General features: G+C 45.0%; 1 non-coding gene across 1 annotated transcript; it reads right to left on the bottom strand.

The window, feature by feature from the left end:
- Window positions 1-3,456: 3,456 nt before the first annotated feature.
- Window positions 3,457-3,614, bottom strand: LOC115063755. The gene has a single exon (XR_003843627.1). It is a non-coding gene; the product is annotated as a U1 spliceosomal RNA (small nuclear RNA).
- Window positions 3,615-7,024: the final 3,410 nt, after the last annotated feature.

Raw genomic sequence — 7,024 nt, forward strand, 5'->3', positions numbered from 1 at the left:
AGAAATATATATTTCTGTGACTTAATTCTCCAGATTCTTGGAATTTTCTTTGCAATTTTTTTGGATAAGAGAGTTGCTATTGAAAAGTTCATGTCATCGATGCAGTTATTTCTGAATTCTTAACTATGTAGGCCATAGCTCCAAATATCCAGAAAACATGGTCTCCCTTAGAAAATTCACTATCTGCCTCATAAGAAAATTTCTCCATATGATTAAATGATTTAGATCTAAGCAAGACCAGTACAGAAGGGTGGGCATGAGAAGGGCTCTCACTGCCTTTGGGAGAACATCTTTTGTGGGATTAAACAGTTACTGTTCCAAAAATCATTTAGAAAGATACAATCTCCAGTTCTAGGTCCCATTCTAGTGGGCCAATCAATGTGACACCTTGGACATTAGAAATCAAGTAAGAAATTGTATTAGGAGCCATGGTGACTCATGTCTTTAATCCCAGCACTAAGGAGGCAGAAGCGGGCAGACCTCTGAGTTCAAGGATAGCCTGGTCTACAGAGCAAGTTCCAAGACAGCCAGGGCTCTGTAGAGAGACCCTGTCTCAATCAATCAATCAATCAATCAACAAGCTGTCAGACTTTATTGTGGAAAAGGTATCCATTTTGCAGTGCTTTTAACCAAAGCATGAAATAGGCTTGCCGTCTGATCTTACCTGTCACAAATCTGTCAGGCTGCTCTTAAAATTACATTAAACTCTGTTCTCTCATCAAAAATAATTATTTTTACTTCATAATCTTTATCAGTGATGACTGCAGTCAGAGTTTGCAGAACATGTGGACACCCAGGATGTGGAGAGGCAAAGATATGTCCTGAGGGCCCTACAAATCTACAAGACAGCTGTGCAAACAGACAGGCTGTGGGCCAGGCAGCCCAAACAGAGGGTACTGGAGCCTGCAGGCAGAGGTCCCTCAGTGGGCGAGACCACCAGGAAGGCTTTCCTTAAAGGAACAAAGGGCTGAGCAGCAGAGGGGACTCTGTGGAGTAGGGGTTTTGAGGATTTCAACAAAGGCAGTTGGTAGAAGGTACATGGTGTCTGAGGAAACAAAACTTGTCTGTTAATCAAGAAGGAAACAAAACAACTCACAAAGGACAGATTAGGAAGGTGAAGGCAAAAGTATAAGCTGTGGCGCTAACTGTAGATGTCATGAAAGCCAGACCTGTGTACACCAAGGACCACCCAGATGCCACACTACCAAATTCCCATCTACTTTCTTTCAGTGCCAATTCAGGAAACACTGGCGGGATGCTTTCTTTGGTAATTGGTGGTTGTTTGGTTATTGGTGGTGGTGATCTCATTATTGGTGGTGGTGGCTTGGTTATTGACAACAGTGGTTTGGTTACTGATGGTGTTGGTTTGGTTATTTTCTTGCTCAGAGGCTTTACTCTCAGGTCCTGGGCACTTGCACTTAGCATGGTCAGCAACTGGGAAAATAGAAGGGTCTGCAAGTTGCCTAGCTGCAACTGAAGAACAGAATTAAAATTCCAAAGCCTTAATCACAACCCTGACACAAGTAAATAAAAGAAGCCTTCACCACCTGAGGCTGTGACCTCTAGCTTTAAGCTGTAAAAGGAAGGGAGGGGGGCAAGGATTTTTCAGACAAGTTGTTATGTAACCTCAAACTCTATGTAACTGAGGATAGCCTTGAACTAACATTTCTGCCTCTACTTCCCAAGTGATGTGTTTATATGTCATCTGCACAACTTTCAATCTACCCTTTCAACTGGTCACTTCAGTTTGATCTCTAGTGGATCACATAGTGGATTAGGAAGCTGGTATTCTTGGTGAGAAAACTTGTTTGATTGCTAGAACCTTGGCTTACAGCTCTACCACTGTCCCGTTGAGTTCACAAAGGGTACTTAGGGACAGGGCCTTGTTGTTTTATTCCACTTTATAGATGAAATAGTTGGGCTTCTGACAGATCATAAAACTTATCCTGAGTCACCCAGCTTGGGCTCCAGATCTATGAAAACTGTGCATACATACAATGTCTTGGTCAAAATCCCAACGATGTCTCTCTGTAATCTACTGCTTACTGGTTTTATTGTTGATTTCTTTAAATTTTGGCATTCCAAGTAAGCTTTTAGACCACACCAAAGGAAGAACATATATTCTCGGACTGCCAGTTTAGCAGATGAGAGCTAATGTTTAGTGCCCTCAGCGTGCCATTTGAACTCCCTTTACTACCTATAGGATGCTGGATCTGACGCCTAGAAGTGACGGGTAGGAAATCAAGTTTAGAAGAACGAAGTCATTTTTATTTGAGTTAGCTAGTGAGTGACAGCATTCAACTTTAAAGGCCTAAGCTAACCGGCAGAATAGGGTCCAGATGGACACAGGAAGCACTGATACTCACACGAGGTTTCTCTGCCTGGTTTCTACTTCCGTAATAACACTGCCCTCTAAGTCTTCCAGGTGGGAGGAATCTTGCTCGTCATATGTGAGAGGAAATGAAGGTATTTGTGGGAAAGACACTCAATCCAAGACTTCCATTAAGAAGCTAGGTTCAGGACCCACACCAACAGCCTAATTTGATGTTGATGCCTATGGAAACAGCTTACTAATAGGGAGGGTCATGTTCTGAGGTGCTGGGTGCTAGGAACCTCTAGAAAGAGGACACAGCTGATCTTCCTCCACCATCCCGTCCACAGAGCTAGTTCCAAAGTTTAGAAGGTGGAAAAGAACCCCAAGATTAATGTCTTTCATAGACAAGGTGTTCTGGAGGCTGGAACCTGGTCTCTGCTTCCACAGACACTGCTGCAGCATAAATGGAAGATCAGATTGTCCTGTTCATAGGTGAGCAGAAAGAGAGCCAAGCCCACTCCCACAAGCCTTTGCAAACATAACTAATCCACCCTAGAGGTGAGAGTCCCATTACCTGAATTCTTCCAGTGATGGACTACCTCCCCACACGGCCACATGGAGGATTCAAGTTTTAACCTATGAATTTAAATGAAATATAAGCATTCATCTCACAGACCAATGAACTTGAGCTGTGAATGGCCCTTAGTTCATGGATGGACTGGCTGCCATCGGGGTGCTCTGCCCAGTGACAGGATCCAGGGCCATCTACTCCTTTAACTGAGAACAGAACCAACTCCAGAAGAACACCAGCATCTTCATTTGAAGTTGATTACCTATGCAACTGGACTATACGAACCATGTGCTCAAGGATCTGAGGCCCCGCTACACCCCACTAATGAGACCCCCATCTTGGAAAGAAGAGACGGTAGAAAAGTGAACGGTAGAGACTTACCAAAAGGATGCTTCCCTAACATTGACCATTTTTAAAATCAAAGTATCTTTAAACCATTAGAGTCTGAGATGCCTTAACTAAGAAAGTCTTTTTACCCAGTGGAACAAGAACAGACCCACCACAGAAAATAAAGATGTGCATTTTCTTTTCACATCTAATTAATAATATAAAATTTTATTCTGCTCCCCCAGAGGAGAATGCAAACACAGTCTCCCACTACCACAGATTATGCAGCTGAGTTCCCAGAATTAGGGGGAAATCACAGGGGTCAGCTCATCCTGAGAGCAATGGATGAGACTCAACCTGGAAAATCCACCTTTGTCATCATGGAGTCTCCTCCAAAAATGAAGAGATTGGTCAAGAATGAGGTATCCACCAAGACTGGAAACAACTGCTCAGGTATTAGGCTGAATTTCAGTGAAGACAAGAGATACAGTCAGTCACTGTTGGCAGCAGGACCTCCCAAACCTATGACATCACATAGGCTACAGCACGACCTGCGACCTGCAGAGCAGTTGCCAAGGCAACAGGCACCATATTGCCAACATTCACTTGGCTCACCTCCCACCTTTACCTGTGCTATGTCATTCTCCATAGAAATAAGAACACCCCTCCCCCCTCTCCCCCCCCCTTCTCTTTCTGCTGCCACCTTCTCTCTCTTCCCCCAATAAAACCTCTTCCACATGGAACTGTCTTAGCCTAGGGTGCTGTTGAGACAGGACCCGCCATTCTAACACATCAGTCACTATGACCACACCCTTCAGTGTAAAGCATCATGGCATACTGGATGCCTCCCCATCTTCATTCCTTACAGAGCTTTCCAGTGACACCCCCCCCCCAAGGCTGTCTTATAATCTTACTTAGTCCTTCCCCTACTCATTAACACCTCTTTAGAGCTCAGTCCTCCACTCACAAGACAACTACATATTCTGAGTGTCCTCCATTGCCATGAAGGGACGCTCTGTTAGCACACGGGTGGGGCACATAACAGCTTTCAGGGAAGCGATAAGATCAGAATCTGGTAGTGAAGCTTGTGCCAATTTCAGCAGAAAGCCCCAGGGCCTACAGTGACTGTAAGAGCCTTGGCACCCTGGACCTCGAGCCACAGAAGCACCATTTATGGAAAAGCAAATGGAAGCCTGGAGCATATGAGCCAGAAGGAAAGTGAGGTCAGGTCCAGGAGCTCAGCTCCAAGGCCAGCGCCCAGGGCGCTCACCTCCAATGCAGCCCCAGCATTTACCTCCAAGGCCAGTTCAGAACTGAAAGTGACTCATCACTAACTTGGTGTGTGTGTGTGTGTGTGTGTGTGTGTGTGTGTGCACGTGCATGCACGAGAGAGAGAGAGAGAGAGAGAGAGAGACAGAGACAGAGACAGAGACAGAGACAGAGACAGAGACAGAGAGAGACAGAGAGAGAGAGANAGAGAGAGAGAGAGAGAGAGAGAGAGAGAGAGAGAGAGAGAGAGAACGAGAACTCTACAATGTCCACATTTGAACCTTCATTTTTTGGCCTACCCTGGTATCCCACCGAAAGGGCAGAAAAAGGGCTCACCCTCAAATGGAAGGAGAAAAGGCAGAAGACTAGCTTTGCAATGCACACTGCTATCCCCAGTTGAGAATCTCAGTTCCTCCCAGGAGGCGCTCAGCTCTTCCCTTCCCTTGGATGCAGGCCCAGTAGGTGATGCAGTTTGGATGTGGACAACATCAAGCTCTAACCACATGAGCATGATGAGTCCAAGCAGGACCCATTCCAACCATGACAGCACCCCTGGCAGAGGCAAGGGAAGCCATCCACGATCTATAGAGGAGTAATCCCAGGGAAGCTTGCCAAAGGGACTCTGCTTACATCATATAAAAGGCCAAAGAGTATGGTGACACTCAGCTCAGGGCTCTCTGACTATGAGGCCGTTTCTGGGTCAAGGGATTACTCCCATTTCTCAAGCATTGTGCTTCCAACAAGGATTTTCTCACCCTTAAATCCAAGGGGTCTTAGACTTTGTGTGGCAATTTCGTTTACTTTACCATCTATTGTGGTTTGAAGGTGAATGTTCCCACAGGTGTTTGAACAATTGGTCCCCCACTGGTGGTGCTGTTCTGGAAGAGTGTAAAAAACGTTTCAGAGATGGAGCCTTGTTGTGGAGGTGGGAAGGGGCAGCTTGAGAATATTTAACCCAGACTCACTTCCTATCCACTCTGTTTTCTGATTCTAGATAAAGTGTAACCAACCACCTCATACTACTTCATATTCCTGCTACCATGTTCATATTCCTGTTACCATGCCTTTCTTGCTACTATGGACTTCCCTTCAAAATATAAGCAAAAAAAAAAAAAAAAAAAAAAAAATCCTTCCCCCTTAAGTTACCTCTTATCAAGTATTAGTCAAAGTAAAGCAAAAATTTTAAAACCACCTAAAATATCTTTATTTATGAAGACATTTGACATCTCTCAAATAAGGATTTTGAGGAACTGATGGAAATTGATTTAACCCCCTGTGTTTTTATGCTAAGGACAGATTCTCGTCCACCAGGTACACTTACATACGAAAATCCACCTACATAAATCACATGGTGATCTGGACCTCAATGCTGACCCACATGTTAAACAGAGGGACTCAATTTCAACATTCGCTGAGGAACAACTTCCTACTTAAACATGGTACGGTGCTAGCCAAATGTGAAAGTTTTCATTGCAAATCCTGGGAATAACTTCTGCAATCCTAAACTTGAACGACATGGTTTCTCATAATCGGAAACCTGATTGGCATACCTACAGAGTAGAAATGAGCAGAAAATTCCAGAGAGGGCTTCAAGGATCACGAAGACTAGAAGGGAGCATGCTCTGGGCTGCTGTGGTGGTTTTGAGCCATTCCATCCCACTAATTGACAAAGAAAAATGAGGCTGACAAGCTAGGCTGATCGGGTTCAGAGAGGAACCTTTCCTCTGTCTGTTCTTTCTCCTCACACTCTCCCTGCCTTTGCTGGTTTCTCTTTGGCTTCCTCCATCTGGAGTGACGGGGCACCTGCTCCTTGAACGTCTTCTCCTTACTTTTTATATCCACTCAGAGGCATCTCACTCGTCTCCCTTCTAGTTGACTTGTAAACTACTGATGGGTGAAGAGAGAAACTCAGTGGTCCAGCACTTACCCAGCATGCACAAGGCCCTGGGTTTGACTCCAGCACGGGGAAATGATATTAACTAATTAAGAGGTTGCTAATGACCATTGCATCCCCAATGTCAGCTTCTCACCTCTCTACTGGATGCCAAATGAGCCTAACTAGCTGAGATCTTCGTGATGAAGAGCCCTGCTTTCCTGATGCAGTGGAGGAGAAGTCTCTTGGGGCATATGTTGCCAAAACCTTGTCTGCAGACAGCGTGGACTCTGCTGCTTACTGAACAGGCGGCATGCCTTTCAGAACTGCGTGGGAAGCCCCTGCGGAGCACCAGAAGCCTCGCTAGCTGGCTTTGCCTGACACCCACTCGTCCTTTATCTTGCTATATCCATAGAAAGGCTATGTCCAGAAACCCTGAGGGTCTGTCCCTTTTCAGGGACCTTGTCTGTGGGGTCTTCGACTGACCTTTGACTCAGCATTACTAGAGGTTAGAGTAGGACCCCTGTCCTTGTCTGTTTTGGATGAGGGGACAAACTCAACAGAGAATATATACACACATTTATGTGCATTTATAATATATAGACATTAGCGTGCAAGTATCATGGGTTACAGAGTCAAGACCATGCATGTCCTTTTCAATGCTGTTTTT

Source organism: Mus pahari, chromosome 3 (assembly GCF_900095145.1).
Source record: "Mus pahari chromosome 3, PAHARI_EIJ_v1.1, whole genome shotgun sequence".
NCBI lineage: Eukaryota > Metazoa > Chordata > Mammalia > Rodentia > Muridae > Mus > Mus pahari.